Consider the following 21,109-nt stretch of genomic DNA (forward strand, 5'->3'; position numbering starts at 1 on the left):
AACAGAAATGTGACTTTTGGGTCTCAAATTGCTCCCAGTATTTAAATTAAATCTAATTCCCACGCCCACATCATCACATTGTTAGCCAAATTCAGTAGCGCTCCACTAATCCAGAATCTGGTTTCCAGCATCTGCAGTCATTGTTTTTACCTAAATTCGGTAGAGCGTCCGGCTTAACTGTACTGGCTCAATAAACAAGTATCATTAACAAGTACCAATCTCATGCCTTTTCCACATAATTGCACATTATTTTTATCCAATTAATCATCCAATGCCCTCTTGAATATTTCAATTAAACTTGTCTCCATCACATTTCCAGGCATGCATTCCATACCCAAACTACTTGCAGAGTGAAAAGGATTTTCCTTACTTCATCCTTGCTTCTTTTGCAGATCACCTTAAATCGCTTGTTCTTGTTCCTTTTAAGGTCATGAACATTTACTTTCACAATACCTGCTGAACCTGGATACTAGCTTTTTGTGATTCATTCACAGGACTCCCAAGTCACCCTGTGTTTCAGCTTTTTGCAGTCTTTTTCCATTTAAATAACATCCAACTTTTCTATTCTTCCTGCCAAACCTTGTCTGAATTCCACTGTTATAAGACTCTTAATAGTTAAGATTTAGAAAGAGATGCCCAAGTATTATAAGCTGCTAAGTGTGAGTTCTAGATTTGTGAGGTATGGTACTTTTTATACTTTTTTTTGAAGAGTTGGAAAATTGAAAACCAAGAAATTAAAAGCGTAGTGGCAACTTGAATATAAAGAGCAGAGAGCAGTTGTTCCCAGGAAATGATTGGCAAGAGTGTGCGAGTCTCTGATCTGACTTTCTTTGCAGGATGTATAGTGGCTAGCTAGGTTTCTTATGTCTCGCAAAACAGGTAAAGACAATTTTGGAGAGAAGGTCCATTCACAGCAAAGGTTGCTGGAATGTTTTCCATCTACATTAACCCCAGGTTGCCATAACCAGAACCTCACCCAGACAAAGGCCATCTATCTTGTTCATACTGCCATGTATGGATTCACCTGTAAATGGTAGATTGGTAACAATGTGTTCAAGTAAATTTCTTCATCTTGTTGGTTCTCTTGTGACAACTGCTAGATTGGGTATGCAGCAGATGTCTTTTAGGATTAGGTCAGCTCAGTCATTTGTGGTTGTACTGAGGCATTCAACATCATTGCTACCCTCAATGTTTCCTCCAAGTGGTGTTCTACAAGAAGGACTACTTTTCATCAGCTATGAGGGGTTAGCGGAGGGTAATCAGCAGGACTTGATGCCATAACGCTTCATGGGGTCTGGAGCCAAAATTAAGGATTCCTAATGCAACTCTTTCTCTACTGTATACCACTTTACTGCTACCTGTGGTGGGTCTGTCCTGTTCATGGGAATAGGATATGCCCAATGATGGTAATGGTGCTTTCTGAGACACTGACTGTAGGTATAATTGTTCCTTAACTGGTCTATGGGACAACATTTACGATTTTGGCACAAACCCCAGATTTGGTAAGGAAGGCTTTGCTGTATTAATAGAGCTGTGTTTGCCATTGTTGTTTCTGGTGTTTAGGATATTGCTAAATGGTCTGTCCTGTCTCATACCTTTACTTTGTAGCAGTTTGATTCAACTGAATGGCTTGCTCGGATGTTTTAAAGGACATTCAAGATTCAACCAAATTGCTGTGGGTCTGGCTTCACGTGCACGCTGCAGATACCAGATTTGAATTTGTTAAAGGGTATTAGTGAACCAGATAGTTTCTTTACAACATTCAGCAGTAATTACACTTAGGTTAACCTTTTTAATCATAATTTTAATCATGAATTTAAATTTCACTGTCCATCATTTGGAAGTCAAATCCCTATCCCCAGATCATTAACTTGATGTCTGGACATGAACACTACACTACCTCCCCTTTTGATTGAGTAAGTAAGGAGAAATTGCTTCCACTGACTTTAGATAATTGGCAGTAAAACCAGAGGTAAAATGAGGAGAAGTATTTTAGATGATATGAAGGTGCCAGTGTTGGACTGGGGTGGGCAAAGTTAAAAATGACACAACACCAGGTTATAGTCCAACTGATTTGTTTGGAAGCACTAGCTCTCAGAGCGCTGCTCCTACCTGATAAAGAAGCAGCTCTCCAAAAGCTTGTAATTCCATATAAACCTGTTCGACTATAACCTGGTGTTGTTTAGATTAGATTATCTGCAATGTGGAAAGAGGCCATTTGGCCCAACAAGTCCATACCAACCCTTCAAAAAGCATCCCACCCAGCCCCATTCCCCTACCCTACATTTACCCCTAACTAATGCACTCAACATTATGGGCAATTTAGCATGGCCAATTCACCTGACCTGCACTTCTTTGGACTGTGAGAGGATACCGGACCACTTAGAGGAAACCCTTGCAGACACTGGGAGAATGTGCAAACTCATGTCCCCGGCGCAGTGAGGCAACAGTGCTAACCATTGAGCCACCATGCCACCTTTGTGTGATATTTTACATGAGGAATTGTGGTGACCTAGAAGGAACCATCATAAACAGCAGTGGCAGCAGATTCAACAATAACTTTCTGAAGGGATTTGGATGAGTACATTAAGCGGGTAATTTTGCAGGAGTATGTGTGAGAAACAGAAGAGCAAGACCAATTATGGTGCTCTTTCAATACATTGCCATAAGCATGATGGATCAAATAGTCTCCTTTCATGCTTTCTGACATGCTACAGAAACATTTTAATCTTCATAATCTTTAAAATGAGTCCAAGTGTAAATTTGTTCATATAGAGGAATAGTGAAACTATGCTATTGTCTACAGTGTTGTTAAATAAATTACACAGCACTGACCTGTCTCTGGTAGTTTACTTTCCTGCCACTTCAAAAGTCATCTGTGCCATAGCAACAATGTAAACTCTTACTGTCCTAAGTGCTGAGTAATACTTTCTGCTCTTCGTTAGACTATTAGTAGGTCCGCTATACAATATACCAGTTGCTAACATTGACAGTGTAATGGTAAAACACACAGCTATAAAATGATTCCACCTAAAGCTGAATAAAATGTAATCATATAGTATCATTTTAGCTCATACTTGTAGAGTTGACATTGTGCTTCAAAGAATTAAGTGCATAACCCCGGCTGATGCTGCAGTGCAATACTGAAGGACTGCTTCAATAGAGTTTGGATTGTGGCCTAATTGCTTATCGGGGTGATTCACATATTAGAGTTCCTGTAACACTAATTGCAGAAAAACACAGCATGGATGCTGCATGTATGGACAATCAAAAGCCATTCAACAGTGTATTACACAGGAAGTTTGTTAAGAAAATTGAAGCAGTGGGTTAAAGGAAAGACAAAGTATGGATACAGGATTCACTTAGTGACAGAAAGCAGAAAATGTTAATGGATGGATGGATGTTTTTCAGACTAAGGTAGTTTGCAATGGCATTTTTATAATGGTCAGTTTTGGATCTATAACTATTCAATTCCAATAAACTCTCTAGATTCAGGTGTGAGAACAGTATTATAAGGTTTCCAGATGATGCATAACTTGGTGATGCAGTAGGTTATAATAAGGAAATTTATAGGCTTCAGTATAATCATATAGAAGGGATAGTAAAATGGACAGAAACAACACAGGTGGAGTTCAATATGAAGAAGTATGTAATGTTGCACTTCAGAGGACTAACACAACGAAACAGAATGCTACAAATGGCATGATTTTGTAAAATGTACATGAGCATTGAAACATTAACATCCATACACAAAAATCATTGAAGGGAACAGACAAGTTGACAACTTGGTTAAATAAGCATGTATATTACTTTTAAACAGAGAAGAACACAAAAGCATGAAGATTATTTTATACCTTTGAAAATCTCTAGTTAGACCTCAGCTGGTGTATTTCTGGAACATAGACTTTAGCCCGTTAGAAAGGGTACAGAGGAGGTTTTCAAGAATGTTATGAAGTATGAGAGACCTCAGTTATGAGAAAAGGTTAGAAAAGTTATTATTGCTCTCCTTATAAGAGAAATTAAAATGAGACCTTTTGAATCATTCAAGAAGTACAGGCTTTTAGTAAAGTAAAAGGAGGAAATTAGTCCCTCTGCTGAGTGAGTTAGCAATCAGTGGTCACAGTTATAAAATCATTTGCAAAGATCCAGAGGAGAAAAGAGGTGAATTCTTTCTTACTCAGGCTCTGCAACATTGTATTTGTTAATGCGAGGCAGATCAAACTGAGTAACTTAAAGCTAGAATGTGAAATAAAATATGGCAGCTCTTTCCAAGAGCCGTACAGGTACAATGGCCTGAACAAACACTTTATATACTGTAAGATTCAAATACGCTATAGTTTTCCCAATGTCTTAGTTAACATTTCTTCCCTAAACAAAACTGTAAGTATTCATCTCATTATTGTTCAAGGAGCCTTATTGTTTGCAAGATACTTGTTTGGAAGGAAGTCTTAGTAAAACTGGTGATTTAGACTGACACTCACTACTGGCCTTGGATACTTCAAAATAGAGGTCCTGTACAACCAGTACATTCATTTCCAAGTATTACGTAATAGTTAAGCGGAGCTCTTGTGAAACTGCATCTAACTACAGTGTACGGAACTGGTCATGTATCTAAGGAAGAATGTTAATGCATTGGAAGCCATTCCAGAGGTTTACTAGATTAATACCTGGAATGAACAACCTGCCTTATGAGAAAGGCTAGACCCAAATCCTGCGACATTTAGAAGATTCAGAGGTGACTTAATTGAAATATATCCTGAGGGCTCTTGATTAGATGGAAGTTGAAAGGACGTTTCCTCTTGTGGGAGACTCTAGAACTGAGGGTCATAGTTTAAAAATAAGGGGGTGCTCATTAAAAATAGTGATGCGAAAAATAAGTTTTTCTTTCAGTTGCTTATGAATTTTTGAAATTCCTCAGAAGTCAGTATATGCAGAAACTTTAAATACTTTTAAGGCAGGAGTAGATAAATTCTTGGTTTCTAATGGCATGAAAGATTTTCAGATGTTATGCAGGAATGTGCAGTTGAGGTTAAAATCAGATCATCATGATCAAATTGAATAACGGAGCAGGCTTGAGGAGCAGAATGACGTACACTTTTATATTTTTATCGGTTTTCCCCTCTTCATGATGTGTTTACTACAAAACTACAATCACTGTTGAAGGATGCTGGATTAGTTAGTAACCCAGAGGCCTAGATAATAATTCTGAATGTGTCAGAAAAATCTGTATGATAATATCTAAGAAATTATTGAGTGACTTCTCTCTGTATTGAAACGTCTACAATTCACGGCTCTGAATTGGGAACATATTGCTATTCTGTCATATTCTTTTGGTCAAAATCCTGGCACTCCCTCTTGTTAGCACCACCTTTGCCTACAGCAGTTCAGGAAGAAAACTTAGCACCTCTAACTGTGTTCTCATCCTACAGTCATCTCAATTCTTATTCGGTTCACCCCATTGCACAGGGAAAATGCTGTTAAAATACCATAAAACTCCATAATTGCTATGTTAATTTGCAAGAGTTACTTTGAAAACAGATTTAATGCCTGCTAGCCGCTTTTTTCTTTTTGGTAAATGAGTATAATTGCGAGGTTAGAATGCAAAAAAAAATCATATGGGCAGCCCATTAGATACAGGATCAGAATTAGGACAGTCTGCCCATCAAGGCTGCTCCATGATTCAGTCAACATTGATATCTTGGCCATCACTTTTACCTTTTCCTGGGAATCGTTTTCCTACAAATCAAGCATAAATACCGAGAGGCCTGGATAGAACAGACTTGGAGTAGATGTTTCCACTAGTAGGAGGGACTAGGACCCAAGGGCACAGCCTCAGAGTGAAGAGATGATGCTTTAGAACTGAGTTGGGAAGGAATTTCTTCAGCCTGAGGGTGGTGGAACTGTGCAATTCATTGCTGAAGAAGGCTGTGAAGGCCAAGTCATTGAAGGTATTTAAGACAGAGATAGATAGGTTCTTGATTAGCAAAGGGATCATGAGGAGAAGACAAGAAAATGGGGTTCAGAAACATAACAGCCATGATTGAATGGTGGAACAGATTTGATGGGACAAATGGTCTAACTCTGCTCCTATATCTTATGCTCTTATATATAGGTCTGGGTTAAGGCACATTTGTGTGGTCTTCTATGCTGAAAGCTTGCAGAGACTCATCTAAGCTTATGCATGACAATATTACATTGAGTGACATAAATACCTCTACTGCTGGACCCCAGAAGGAGGGAGAGGCTTCAGAAGACAGGTACGGAGAATGAATAACAACACCAAAATTAACCTGCATTTATATAGCATTAACATAGTGAAACATCCCAAGGCACTTAACAAAAGCATTATCAATAAAAGCATTTTCAGCACTGAGCCACAGAAAGTGATATCAAGACAGAAAATTCAAAGCCTGGTCAAAATGATAAATTCTAAAGGAACGAATTAAAATAGGGCAGGGAGGTGTAAATATAGGAAGTTTTAGATGAGGAATTCTAGAGCTTACGGCCAAGTTAGCTGAAAGCACAGTTGGCAATGGTGAAAGGATTAAAATCGGTGATGCACAAGAGGCTAGAATTGGATGATCGTGGATACCTCAGAAGGTAATTGGTCTGGAGGAGATTACAGAAATATGGAAACCATTTAATAATTTGAAAACAATTCAAAACAACGTCTCTACTTCTCTATGTTTCACAATAAAAATGAGCTTCCTGTCAGCAATTTCATTTTTGAAAATCTCCTTTCGGCAAAAAAGTTACATATTTACCTTTTGAACAGCACACCTTTCTTATAACAAGCAGGGTAAATTGTAGTATTTTTGAAGGACATGCATCATTCTAGGAGCTGTAGTGAAACCTTCCAAAGCGCAGCAGAGCAGCAGCTGAGATCCTTGTTCTCGTCAGCTTTTTGTGCCGAGCGGAATTTGTGGTGACAGCCAGTGTGAGCTACTGATCGGCAGCACTTCTTTTTTGGTTGTGATGTCAGAATGATTAGTGGTTATTTTGTTTTCCACGTGCTTCCTGTTACAGATGGCAGAAGTACTTGGTGCGGTTACTCCTTTTCCTCAACTTCTTTTTCTGTTTCAGCTTCGTTTAACTTTGGGTACCCCACTTACCTTATATTTCTTTCATGTGATTTGTCGCCTGTTTATGTCTCTGTGTTTCTCAATGTCTCTGTTTGAACTGGTGCATGTATGTATGCCAATGCCTCTGAGTAGTGTCTTTGTGTGTCTATGCCAAGAAGTGAAGCAGTTTTGGTTTCAATAAATAATACATTGGATTATTTGTTGAAATACTTCTTGCTGATGCCTGTATGTGGGACTATAGCTAATTGAGGTTTCAAATGAGAGAAAACATGCACTATGCAAAATGGGTTGCTAAACATTCCCATTTGATATGCTTAGTTTCATCAGGACTAATGGTGTTAAGTTGGAAAATTGGCAACACTGTCAAAGCCAACATTTGTTACTGTTCCCAAGTTATCCTTGAAAAGATGTTGGTGAACGTTGTTGCTGAACTACAGAAATGCATCTGATGTAGGTATACTCACAATGCTGTTTGGAAGAAGGTGCCAGGATTTTGACCTAGAGACGGTAAGGCAATGGTAATACGATTGCTAGTCAGGATGGCATGTGGCTTGGAGGTGAACTTGCAGCTGGTGGTTTTCTTCTGCATTTGCTACCTCCATCGATCAAGGTACAGGTTGTGGATTTGGAAGGTGCCCTCAATGGAGAAGTGATTACAGTACATCCTGTTGATGGTGTATGCAGCTGAGAGGCACTGGAGAATCAAGAGGTGAGTTACTTGGTACAGAATTTTCAGCTGCTTCCTTTTTTTTGGCCACTGTATTTGGCTGGTCCAATTCAGTTTCTATTCAAGTGAAACTCTCCAGATGTTTTATAGCAGGGGATTCAGTGATGGAAATGTCATTGAATGTCAAGAGGAGTTACACACGTACACGTAGAATGACAACAACATCGAGTGAGACATTCAGACTTTTTGTTCTGAACAATAAAAAGATAGAGGGTCCCTTTCTGGGAGGAAGTGCCATCTTAGAGAACTGCTGGTCAAATGACCAGCAGCTATATAGTTCCAGCAGTGACAAGTGGTCAAATACAGTCTCAGAATGCTAGACCACAGTCAATCCCTGAACAGGTGGAGCTGATGGACTTCAGGTACATTCAGGTTATCAGCAGGGCCTGGATTGCAGAGTTAGAAAGATGGGTATGTGGGAATAAAGACGCCAAGATGGAATGTTGAAAAGTAGGGTATGATTCCCTTTTAGGGGAGTGCCTGGTAAAGTGTTGCAGGCTCTCTACTCACATTGAATGCCCCCAGTTCTGTATAAAATGCTGGTTATGGTGGGGTGAGACACATAAGTAGCCACTAATTGACCAACATATCAAAGGAGAGCAGGTTATCCAACACCTCACTGCCCCTTGTTAAAATGGGAGACAGGTCAAGGTGGGTAGTTATTAGTGGACAGGGTATGTGCAACATTCCCTCTTCAGTGTTCCTCCACCAGCCCCCCACTTTCAAACCCATCAGCAAGGGATCATAAAATGCCAGTCTTTATATCTGTGATGTCTTCCAATCCTCAGAAACCATAATACTTCACTCCAAGAATCTCCACTTCTTTGAAATCATCAACCATTGTACTTTCATCTGCCTCGGCTTCACACTCTGCAGTTCTACCTCTAAGTTCCTCCTTTTTCTCCTTCATACATCTTCCTCAAAACTCATCTCCACGTTAATTCTAGTAACCCTCCAATACTTCTTTTTTGACCTAATACTTGTTTTTTCTTGCACCTCTGTGAAGCATATTGGGACAATTTGCTGTGTCAAAATGGGTTTTGTAAAATCTAGTTGCTGTTGTTCTTTGTTAATGGAGATCAGCACATTCAAAACATCTGCCAACTCAAAGAAAGGAAGGGGAAATTTCATTTGTTTAGCATCTTTCAGTGTCTCAGAATGACACAAAGTGCTTTAAAAGCCAATTCAGCAATTTTTTAAGCGTAACTTCCAAAAGTGCACTGCAATGAGATCAGTCCTGGAGGACTGGCAAGTAGCTAATTTTGTCCCTCTGTTCATGAAGGGAAATAGGGTTAATTCAGGAAACTATAGTCTCACATCGATGATTGGGAAGCTATTGGAAGGAATTCTTAGGGATAGTGCATTTGGAAAAGCATGACCTAATTAGGGATTGTTAGCATGGCTTTGGGCAGGGCATCCTGTCTTACTAACTTCAGAACTGGATTCAGAATTGGTTGGCTGACAGAAGGCAGAGAGTGCTTGTAGATAGAAAGTATTCTGCCTGGAGGTCAGTGTTGAGTGGGGTCCCACAGGGCTCTGTTCTTGGGCCTCTGCTCTTTGTAGTTTTTATAAATGACTTGGATGAGGAGGTTGAGGGGTTAGTAAATTTGCAGATGACACAAAGGTTGGAGATGTCGTCAATAGTATAGAGGGCTACTGTAAGCTGCAGCATGATGTAGACAGCATGCAGAGCTGGCCTGAGAAATGGCAGATGGAGTTCAACCTGGATAAATACAAGGTGATGCGTTTTGGAAGGTCGAATTCAAGTGCTGAATATAGGATGAAAGACAGGATTCTTGGCAGTGTAGAGGAACAGAGGGATCTGGGTGTGCAAGTACATAGATCCCTCAAAGTTGCCACCCAAGTGGATAGGGTTGTTAAGAAAGCATATAGTGTTTTGGCTTTCATTAACAGGGGGATCGAGTTTAAGAGCCACAAGGTTTTGCTACAGCTCTACAAGTCCCGAGTGAGACCACACTTTGAATATTGTGTCCAGTTCAGGTCGTCCTACTAAAGGAAAGATACAGAGGCTTTGGAGAGAGTGCAAAGAAGGTTTACCAGGATGCTGTGTGGATTAGAGGGTATGGGCTATAAGGAGAGACTAAAAAAAAACCCATGTTGTTTTCTCTGGAATGGCAGAGGCGGAGAGGAGACTTGTTAGAAATCTATAAAATTATGAGATGCATAGTTAGGGTTGATGTTCAGAACCTTTTTCCCCAGAGTTGAAATGTCAATTACTAGACGGTATGTATTTAAGGTGAAGGGGAAAGTTCACAGGAGATGTGAGGGGCACATTATTTACACAAAGTGATAGGAATATGGAATGTGCTGTCAGGGGTAGTGGTGGAGCCAGGTACGGTAGGGGCATTTAAGGAACATTTAGATAAGCACATGAATATGTAAGGATTAGAAGGATATGGACCAAGGGCAGGCAGAAGAAATTAGTTGAACTTGGTGTTATGTTCGGCAGAACATTGTGGGCCGATGGGCCCATTCCTGTGCTGTACTGTTATATACTCTATGTTTTATGTTTTTAATACTCAGTTTTATTTCAGTGTCACTTGTTGAGGGCTGTTTACTGACCAGAAAGTAAGAATTAATCTTTTCTTTGACTAGTGTGATGGGATCTTTCACATCCAGCTGAGGAGGCAGAGGGGGCTGAAATTTAATATCTCATCCAAAAGTTTGATACCTTCAACAGCACTATATGTTTCCATTGTTGTGCTGTAATGTCAGCTTAGATTAATTTGGCAAATCTCTACAAGGCTATTGAAACCCATGACTTTCTACCTCAGAGGTGACAATGGGCCAAAGCTCATGCTTAGGACAGTTATGTTTAATCCAGCCCGGAATACTTTCCGAGCTAATCACACGGGATTGAAGTGATGTTGATGGACATTTTGGATAGTTCACAATCAACATGGCTAGATGTTCCAGTATACCACAAAGTCAGCCAAACCTCACAATTCTGAGCCCCCAACTCACATATGTTTCTTAATAGTTTTGGAAAATTTAAATATAGCTTTCTGCATCTGTGAATTTCCCATATGAATTGAGTGCCAAAAACCTCCTGCTGGTTACAAAGCTTGCAAATGTTGCTAACAATTCACTGTACTTTATCCCGGAGCCTTAAAATACTGCAAATAATGACTGGAAACCTTACTCCTTGATCTCAGGAGACACGTCTCTCTTAACAGATTGACCCTGCACCATATGCTATTAACTGGTTCCTTATAGCAAATTTCTTTAGTTAAAATATGCAGGTAGAATGAATATAAATCTTAAATTTGATTGCAACCCAGTCCTGAAGGTTTGAACAAAAAGCAAAATATTAAATGATAGATGCTGGAAATCCAAAGTAAAAATGGAAACGGAAACAAAAATAAAGTGAATGGTCACTGATCTCAAATGTTTACTCTGTGCAAAATGCAGGTATAAAATACAATAAAGGTGGATTCTGTGATCATTCACACAATTGGTTCTTGTAATTTTGGTGGAAAATCTGCATATATTCCAAAGGAATACCATAAACATTGTTGGTGGAAATTCAGCTCTAGCAAAACTGGAACCGATGAGAATCAGGTGGGAAACTCTCCTAGCACACACAACGATCATTGTGGTGGAAAGTCGGTTATCTCAGATCGAGGGTATCTCTGCAGGAGTTCTTTAGGGTTGAATTCTAGACCCAACCATCTTTAGCTGCATCATCTATGATCTTCCCACCATCATAAGAATCACAGGATTTTACAGTCCAGAAAGAGACCATTTAGCCATTGTGTCTGTACTGTCTCCCAAAAGGGTTACCCAGCTACTCCCACTCTCCAGCCCTGTATCCACATCCCTCTTAATTAATCACTTTCAAATATATATCCAGCCCTTGTCTGAAACCTTGTATTGAATTCACTCCCCACCACCATCACCGGCAGCACGTTCCAAATCCTAACCCTCCTCAATAAAGAAGTTTCTCTTCATCTCTCCTCACTTTCTTGCTGGTCAGAAGTTGGGATTATTTCCAATGATTGTGCAGTCCATCCAATTGCAGCAAGACTTGGACAACATCCTGGCTTGAGCTAAAAAGTGGCAAGTAACATTTGAGCCACACAAATGCCAGGCAAGGACCATCCCCAATAAGAGAATATCACCCCTTGAAATTCAATGGCCTTATCACTATTGAATCCCTCACTTTCAACGTTTGAGGTGTTGCCATTTACCAAAACCTGAACTGAATTCATTATGTAAATACGATGGCTAGAAGAGCCGGCCAAAGTCTAGGAATACTGTGGTGAGGAACTCACCACCTAACTCGCCAAAGCCTGTCCAACATCTACAAAGTACAAGTCAGGAGTGTGATGGAATATTCACATATGCCTGGATGAGTGCAGCTCCAACAACATTCAAGAAGCTTGACACCATCTAGGACAAAGCAGCTGCTTAATTGCACCACATCCACAAGCATCCAATCTTTCCGCCATTGAAACTCAATAGCAGCAGAGTGTACTATCTACAAGGCGCACTGCAGAAATTCACCAAGATTCATTGGACAGCACCTTCTGAACCCACAACCATTTCAATCTAGAAGAACAAGGACAGCAGGTGCATGGGAATACCACCACCTGTAAGATCTCCCCCAGGCCTCTCACTGTCCTGTCACTGCCACTGTACTGCTGTTCCTTCATTGTCACTGTATCAAAGTCTAGGAATCTCCTCCCTAATTACATTGTGCGTCTACACACAGCAAATAGACTGCAGTAGTTCATGAAGACAGCTCATTGCCATCTTCTCAAGTGCAAGTAGAAATTGGTAATAAATTCTGGCCCAGTCAGCGATGCCTAAATCCCACGAATGAATAAAACAAAATGCATGCCTCACTAGCTCCATGGCAACTTTTGTTAATAATACTCCTGTTAAATTTCTTGGGCTCTTATATGAGGCCAAAGACAGAATATAAATGCAAAGCTTAGGTATTGGTTGTTTCGGAACAATAATATCCAAGGCTGGTCAATTTTCACAGCCACTTATGACACGTCAATAGATGTGTAAAAAAGCAAGTAAAAATAGATATTGACCAGCTGATGTTTTGAACTACGAACATAGAAATTAGTAGCAATACATGACTATTCAGCCTATCGAGCCTGTTTAGCTGTTCAGTCAGCTCATGGATAATCCGTCTGTGTTTTAATTCCCAATTCCCACCTACCATCAATCACCTTTGATTCCATTACCTAACAAGAATCTAGTCACTACTGCCTTCAAAATGTTCAATAGACCATCTTTAACACCTTCTGAGGTAAACAGCAAGACACTGGTTTTTGATACTGTGTGATTCCATAGGCAAAATCAAGTCACTATCCTTTACTTATAAGCCAAGTCACTGAGATTTGAAAAACCTATACACAGTAGCATGTATCATGACAAAAATCTACCTAACTCTCATCATAAAACTATGAAGAACATGGACAGCGTGAATGGAAAGCAGCTGTTTCCCTGAGTCAGAGGGTCAATGACAAGGGCCGTAATTTTAAAGTGAAGAGCAGGAGGGTTAGAGGGGATTTGAGGAAAGTTTTCTTTTCACCTAGAGGATCGTAGGGGTCTAGAATGCATTTTCTGGGAAGCTAATTGAAGCAGGAAATCACACAACCTAAGTACTTGGATGAACACTCAAGTGTCATAACATTGAAGGCTATAGGCCCAGTGCTGGATGTTGGGATTGCGGTAGATTTGGTGTAGCTTTGGCAGTACAGACTTGATGGGCCAAACATCCTGTTTGTACTGTATGATTCTATGATTCTATAAGCAACTAGCTACCACATGTGAAGCCCCACCCCTTCATTTTCTGGCTTCAATCAAATCCAGATATGTGTGTATATATAGTCAACAATTTACACAAAAAAGTACTAGAATAAACACTGAAAATCAAACCACGGAGTCATTTTGTTTCAGAAGGGAGAGTTTACCAGCGTGTCTCTATGAAGAGTCATGCTTATCCTTTCAACCACTATATTTTTTGGTCTCTTCAAATTAATATGTCCAGAGTAGATGCTGTTAGTTCTGTCATCTCCCTCTGTGATGCTGTAGTTAAGGATTGGTGTGATAATTGGAATCAAAACCACATCACAGTTTCTATATGCATGAATAAAGTTTGTACAGCAATCAGTTTGCATGGCATACTGAACAGCCACATTAAAAGCTTGTATGAGAAAAGCTAAAGGTAACATACAGAACACACTGCTACCTTTGGCTGGCACAATGGTGAATTACAGATTGAGAAATACTCAATTAATCTACAATGTCTGATGGGTAAATATATTTTCCCAATTTATACAAACTAGCCATTTCTAATCTTCCGCCTTTCTTAAGGCTTGTTGTGTTAGCTGGCCTCAACTAGAGTGTACTATTAATGTGGCTGCTTTAACATTTATCATTCTCAAATGCTTTTGATTGAAGAAGTCCTCATTAAAAGGATTAGTAAACATGGAGCCTCATAATCATCTAAATCAACTGCATCTATAATACTAATAATATGAAAATATTGCATATAAAGAGTACTGACAAGTGGGTGCTGCTGTTGAATGATTGATTAGGAGTATACTTTGGGGACAATTGCTTTGATCTAAGCAGTGATGAGCTAGATAAAGCAAATCAAAGTTATTTGATAAGTTAATCACATGCTAACTCTAATGATTTTATTGTATATGAACTTAGGGTATGCGTGCCATCAATAGACAATCAGCTCATCGGTCTGATCCATAGATAGGTGGCACAGGGGCTTAGTGGTTACCACTGTTGCCTCACAATGCTAGGGAGTTGGGTTTGATTCCAGCCTTGGGTGACTGCCTGTGTGGAGGTTGCACATTCGCCCCACTTCTGCTGGGTGTGCCAGTTTCCTCCCACAATCTAAAGATGTGCAGATTAGGTGGATTGGCCATGCTTAAAAAAAATTGTCAATTGTGTTAAGAGATGTGTAAACTAGATGGATTATCATGGTAAGGGTGGGAGTATGGTAGGGGGCTGGGTCTGATGGGATGTTCTTTGGAGGGTGAGTGTGGAATCAATGGGCTGAATGGCCTCCTTCTTCACTGTAGGGATTCTATAACCCAATCCAAATAGTGGTTAACAAAATCAGTGCAAACAACAGTCTCACATATTTAGATGTTTAACAGATTTAAAGCAGGTTATACTTTAAATTTTAAAAAAGCTTCAATTAAAATATGCCTTTTTCTCCCTTCCTTAATATTTTGTAAACATTCGAGGTGCCAGTGTCCATCTCTGGCAGTCTGTGAGTTAGTTTGCTAATCTGAAAATGAATAATTTATCCCGACCCTGTTAGTAAATAATCCTGTACCCAAGCTGATATATGTCCCCAACCACCATGAGCGTGCAGACTTTACACGTGCAGACCTTCCAGGGACTTGTTAGCTTTTAATCCCATTAGTTTACCAAGAAATGTTTCTCATGCAATTGTGGTTGTAATATGTTCTTCCCTTTACTTCACTATCTCTCTATTGCTGAGCACTTCATGTTAACTAATAGAACTATACCACAAAATTTCATTTGTTTTAACAAAACACAAACATTTATTGTGTATAGAACAAAGTAAACAAAAATAATATGAGTATGATAACACTTAAGCTTATAACAATATATGTTATGCACTCAGGGTTACCTCTTACCCCCCAAGTATTCTCTTATAAGAAACATTAATTTTAAAGTTAGTTACTTCTGTGGGGACCACTCACAAGGGTGTGCCAGAATTCTCTTTAGCTCCAGCTATTCTTAGAGAAAACTTTAATGTTCCACTTCTTGACTGTGCGCATACAGCAGGGGGCTGAGTCCGTTTCTTGGCTAGTTACATTTTCTGTGACCGTCTCATAGTCCATCAGCCAGATTCAAACTCTGGAGTCTGGAAAGCCTCACTGCAAACTGCTTTGTTTATATAAGGTTATCAATGTGGCCAATTTTAATTTACCCCAAAAATTTACTTAAATACACATTGAAAATCAAATCACAGAGAGTTTGTTTCTGATGGGAAAGTTTACTACCATGTTTTTATGAAGAGTCATGCCTGTCATTTCAGCCACTATATTTTTTGGTCCCTTCTAACTAAGGGGGACTTACAGACCAGAATTGAAGGAATGCAGAGAACTCAGAGGACTTAAGGCTCAAAGAGGTTACAAGAGTATGAAGAGACATGGTCATGGAGGGGTATGAAATCAAAGTTGAGATCTTTAGAATGTAGACATTGTTAAAGTGAGAACAATTGTGGATTAACAAGCAGAGGGTGAATAAGACTCAGTGCAAGGAGAGTGGGAGTAGTGCACAGTCACCTTTAACATGGAATAATGTCTCAAGGATATAAAAAAAGTAGCATTATCAAGATCTTGGTGCAAAATATCATGCATCAAATGAGAAAGGTCAGGTATGTGAAATATATTAATCCCCCCATCAATATATATCTCTGTTCAATAATATGGAGTAATTTGCAATTGTATCATAGAATCCCCATAGTGTGGGAGCAGATCGTTCAGCAAACATCCACCCACCCCAGCTCTGTAACACTGCATTTCCCATGGCCAATATTCCTACCCTATACATCTCTGGATATTATGGGCAATTTAGTATGGCCAATCCATCAAACCCACACATCTTTGGACTGTGGGATGAAACTGGAGCACCTAGAGGAAACTGATGCAGACATGGGGAAAATGTGCAAACTCCACACAGTCACCCAAGGTTGAAGTTGAACTCAGGTCACTGGTGCTGTAAGGCTGCAGTACTAACCACTGAGCTACTGTGCCACCCTGTGCATGATAGATACTCTAATTCAAGAATTGTTAGATTCAAAAGGTTAACAGCTTCTGTCTCTAAAGAAGCTATCAGACCTTTTGAGCCTTTCTGGTACTTTCCAGTTTTATTTTGGATTTCCAGTATCCATAGTATTTTGGTTTCCTTTATTTATTTTCATTGTTTGGTATTCTAATTTTGTCTGTCTCTCTGGTGAATGAATTTTTCCTAATACCCTTTCTAAATGTAACTCAAACCAGCAGAATGGCTTTTCATCAAAATAGGTAACCAGTATTCTCGGTACTCATTATTTCACTTCACGTTGGTTGGTGCAGAATATTCTAGACAGGTCTGGATAGAACAACTTACCTTTTGAGAAACTCTCCCGTTGTCAGCTGTCGTCAAGGCTAAATGTCAAAGTGAATCAATAGCCAAACTTACGTTACCTGTGTGTGCAGAAGCCTGCCCTTTTCACTCAGAGGCAGAGTGGGAATAGGCAATGAACATGCTAAGGAATCAGATGACTGGACCACGTATGAGCTATTTGTTATTAGATGCAGTATTTTAGCTCATCCCCACACCTTATGCATTATATTTGCATAGTTGTGTCAGACTAGCCACTGCCTAAATGGTTCCTCACAGTGGGTTTTAACAAGAAAGGGGAAGCAGAATTGTGGAAGACAGCATGAAACAGCAATCCACACAGTAGCAATGCTCCCACAGTGAGTTACATCTAAGCACTTGCAGCAACATTTCCTTTTTTTTAATCTCCTTCCAATGTTTTCCTTCGTGTGGGTGTTTACTGGCAATGTCAACCATCCATGCTCAGTTGCCCTTGTGAAGGTGGTAGTGGGCATTTTTGAACTGCAGCAAGAAAAGTTGGTCACTATTAATATCTCAAAAGAAGCTTTCCCCATAAATGCTAACATATCCAGTGATGGCATTTGTTGAAAACAATTTATTATAAACCCAGGGATGGTTTTATAAGTGCTGGCTTTGCTCCAAACTCTTCCTAAAATGCCTATCCCAGACTCAGTAGTACTCTGCTTACTTCTGAATTAAAAGATTGTAGGTCCAAACCACATTCAAAAGTATAAGCACATAATCAGCAGTTTATACATTTGTACATTAGCGAGGGAGTGCTGCTGTGTCAGAGATATACCCATCTGCATGGAATATTGAATTAAGACTCCTCATATTTACTTAGGAGAAGCACTATGGCACTGTTGAAAGATGATCAGAGGAGTTCTCCAAATGCCCTAATAACCATACATCCCTCAATTTAACACTTCCGAGCTGATGACTAATTTTATTATTGTTTGTGGCATATGTGTAGAAATTGCCTAACATTTGCCTGTAAAAGGAATTCCAGAAAATAATAATTTGTTCATAAGGTATTGAGTCATGCTGGACAACAGCTTCACAGGTCTAGGGCTTCAGCCAAGTTGTCACCTCGTTGGATAATAATTATTGCCTAGAAACTAGGCCAAACCCAGTCCCAACAGACAGCGATCATCAATGTAGTCATCAGGAATCAAAACTTCCACCAGTTTTGCCCTTCTTGAACATTATGGCCAACTACAGGAGATACCTGATGTCACTTCATGCGAAAATCTCTCGCTGTACGTACTGCTATGGTTTTAATTGATTGATAAGGTTGGAAGTGGATTTTCCAGGGTATTCCTTCTCCCTTACTGCCCCTCACTTAAGGGAAGAAAGATGTTTATCCATGATGATATTACTATATACATACGATCAAGAATAAGTTAGGTCTTTGCGCTGTTCTATCATTCAAAAGATCATGGCTGATCTGATTTTAACCTCAATCTCTCATTCTTTTGGCAGTCAAGAATCTATCTATCTCAGCCATTAAATATTCTGAATCCAGGGCCTTTTGAGGGAGGGAATTCCAAAGACTCTCAGCCTTCTGAGAAAAATTAGCTTTGGGGCATGTATGGTTGATTAGCTTTTCTTTTCCAACCATTAACTTTATGCATTTGTCATTCACCACCAATGAGATCTGTGAACCTTGTTACCACAACAAATGTTGTAATTACCACTGAGCTTTTAATACTCTTGTTCTAAGTTATGAAGTACTTAGGACAGTTACTGGTTTCCTACAGTCTGGTGTGTCATAGAACATAGAACAATACAGCACAGAACAGGCCCTTCGGCCCACGATGTTGTGCCGAACATTTGTCCTAGCTTAAGCACCCATCCATGTACCTATCCAATTGCCGCTTAAAGATCACCAAAGATTCTGACTCTACCACTCCCACAGCCAGCGCATTCCATGCCCCCACCACTCTCTGGGTAAAGAACCCACCCCTGACATCTCCCCTATACCTTCCACCCTTCACCTTAAATTTATGTCCCCTTGTAACACTCTGTTGTACCCGGGGAAAAAGTTTCTGACTGTCTACTCTATCTATTAAATTGTAATTGTAGACATCATGTAGCATGTTGGATAAAAGGTACCTAGCAAATCAGCCGAAAGCACAAGAAACAACGTGGACAAACTCCGATAAAAAGGAAGTGGAGTAACATCCACCAATTCCTGTTTGTTCTGATCAGAGATGACTTCATGAATACTGCTGTCAACAAGTTCTCTGACGATTGAAATTTTGTGGGTGAGAGGCAGCTTTGGAGCCTGTGAAGTAAAAGGTTAATTGTGTATTTACTCTGGGAATTGCTACTGAACAGTATGACTGGAGCCATGTCATCGCGGTGTAAGATAACATGGTCTTGCAGTCTGAGTCTGGAGGATTCCAGAAGATGTCCTGGCTTACAATTTTTTGTATATAGTTAGATTTAGTAAAGTCTATTAATATTCACTTACAAGAGCATAGACCTGAAGTACTACATGATGGTAATGGTGACAGACCCAAAGATAAGCAGCATGGAGAGCCTAAAATAAAGCCCACTGACAGTACAATGGGTGAAGAACTTTAAGACAAACTGGTCAACAGACCAGTCTATCGGGCAACATTTATCACAGTGTGAAAAGCTGCTTCCACACAGGTAAGCAATGAACTGTGTCCGAAGCCACCTATAAACTTTCTGGATGAGACAAAGTCCAGGACAGACTGAACAAGGACAGAGTTGCTATTGAAGGTGCAGGACCAAAGGTATGCCACAGTAGCAACAAGACAACTGCAAAGAAAGGCAAGCCACACTTTACCAGCTTCCTGTGATGGCATAAAGAAACTCTACAGAAAGGATTCCACAGTATAGAACAGCACTCCCCTTTCATTACAGAAGCCTGTATTAATGAAGGAAAAAAAAAACAACCACTTTTAAAGAAAAACTCACACAGCAAAATTTCACAGACCAGGATAGTCAATACTGGAATGTACACATTGCTACCAATGATCATCACAGGTACCTTACATTGATCACAGGAAATGCAGGACAGTTCCATCCAATAGCATTAAATGGACAAGAGAATTTATGCAATAATCTTTATCCATCCAACTGCTTGGGTCAGAAGGAACCAACTTGAAGGTCAAAGGCCGACTTCAGGCATTTGAGATACAAAGAACGATCCTGATCTTCAAGCTATAATAATGGAAGTTAGCTCATTCATAGTTTTGGGAGCAGTTTTATTTCCGATGCAGTGTGATGGCATCAGATATCTAGTCTCATAAATTTCCATCCTGACCTAGATGAAAAATATGCCATCAATGTGAAAGACGACTTGGACAATGACTTGGGCATTATTGTAAATTATTTGCCTACATCTTCGGCCATCCAGAATTGAAATTGATCACGTTGATAACCTTATTAGACACAAAGCAGGTTGCGAAGAGGCATCCTAGAATCCAGAGATTTTGAGTGTGGCTGATAGACTATGCAATGGTCACAGAAAATGTATCACAGACACCTACTGTCCCTCTGTCAAGAATTCCCATCAATAGATCAAGCAAGCATGTTCAGGAAGCAAAAGCATTTGCTGATTTAACTATTCACTCATCAAAGAAGTTGCAGGAATTTAATAATCCTATCCTGTCACAATATTTTGAACAATGCTGTCACATCAGTATCATAAATGACCATTTGGTTTACAATGAATGGTTTGTGGTCCCACATTCTCTCTGTATGGGCATCTCTGGAGTATTTTCACTGCTATTTTCAGACCAGTGTGCAGCAATCCAAACGGTGTCCAGGTAAAACCTTCATTCCCTTGATGCAGTTGGAGAACATGGTCACTTCATACACATGCACACTTCATAAATAGGTGTAGAAAGAACTTCTACCATTCTCCTCACAGCTAGGCCATAGAATGTCTTGACATTGATCTACTGGCCTATGAAAGGACTGTATACTTTGACTATTATTCCCAATGCATCAAGGTCCAGAAGGTCAACAGATGTACCTCAGAGACTGTAGTATCTTCTTTTAAGACCATGTATGGAATCCTGAATATAGTAATCTCCAAAAATGGGCTCCAGTTTACCACATAATGTTTCCAATTCTTCACAGCCTGTACTGGATTTATCAATGTTCCAGACTCATCAAA

At 39.7% G+C, this 21,109-nt stretch overlaps 2 protein-coding genes across 3 annotated transcripts in view; one reads left to right on the top strand and one right to left on the bottom strand.

The window, feature by feature from the left end:
- Nucleotides 1-6,967, bottom strand: part of LOC122548915 (src-like-adapter) — a 46,338-nt gene extending 39,371 nt beyond the window's left edge. The window contains exon 1 of one of the 2 annotated variants that reach the window (XM_043687885.2): nucleotides 6,765-6,967. The gene's annotated coding sequence lies outside the window, so the exon portion shown is untranslated. The remainder of the gene's footprint in view (nucleotides 1-6,764) is intronic. The other variant, XM_043687883.2, reaches the window with a different exon arrangement.
- Nucleotides 1-21,109, top strand: part of tg (thyroglobulin) — a 367,649-nt gene that overhangs the window by 215,127 nt on the left and 131,413 nt on the right. The gene's annotated exons all lie outside the window — the stretch shown is intronic.

Source organism: Chiloscyllium plagiosum, unplaced genomic scaffold, assembly GCF_037043375.1.
Source record: "Chiloscyllium plagiosum isolate Xiang-an unplaced genomic scaffold, Cpla_swu_hap1 HiC_scaffold_4, whole genome shotgun sequence".
NCBI lineage: Eukaryota > Metazoa > Chordata > Chondrichthyes > Orectolobiformes > Hemiscylliidae > Chiloscyllium > Chiloscyllium plagiosum.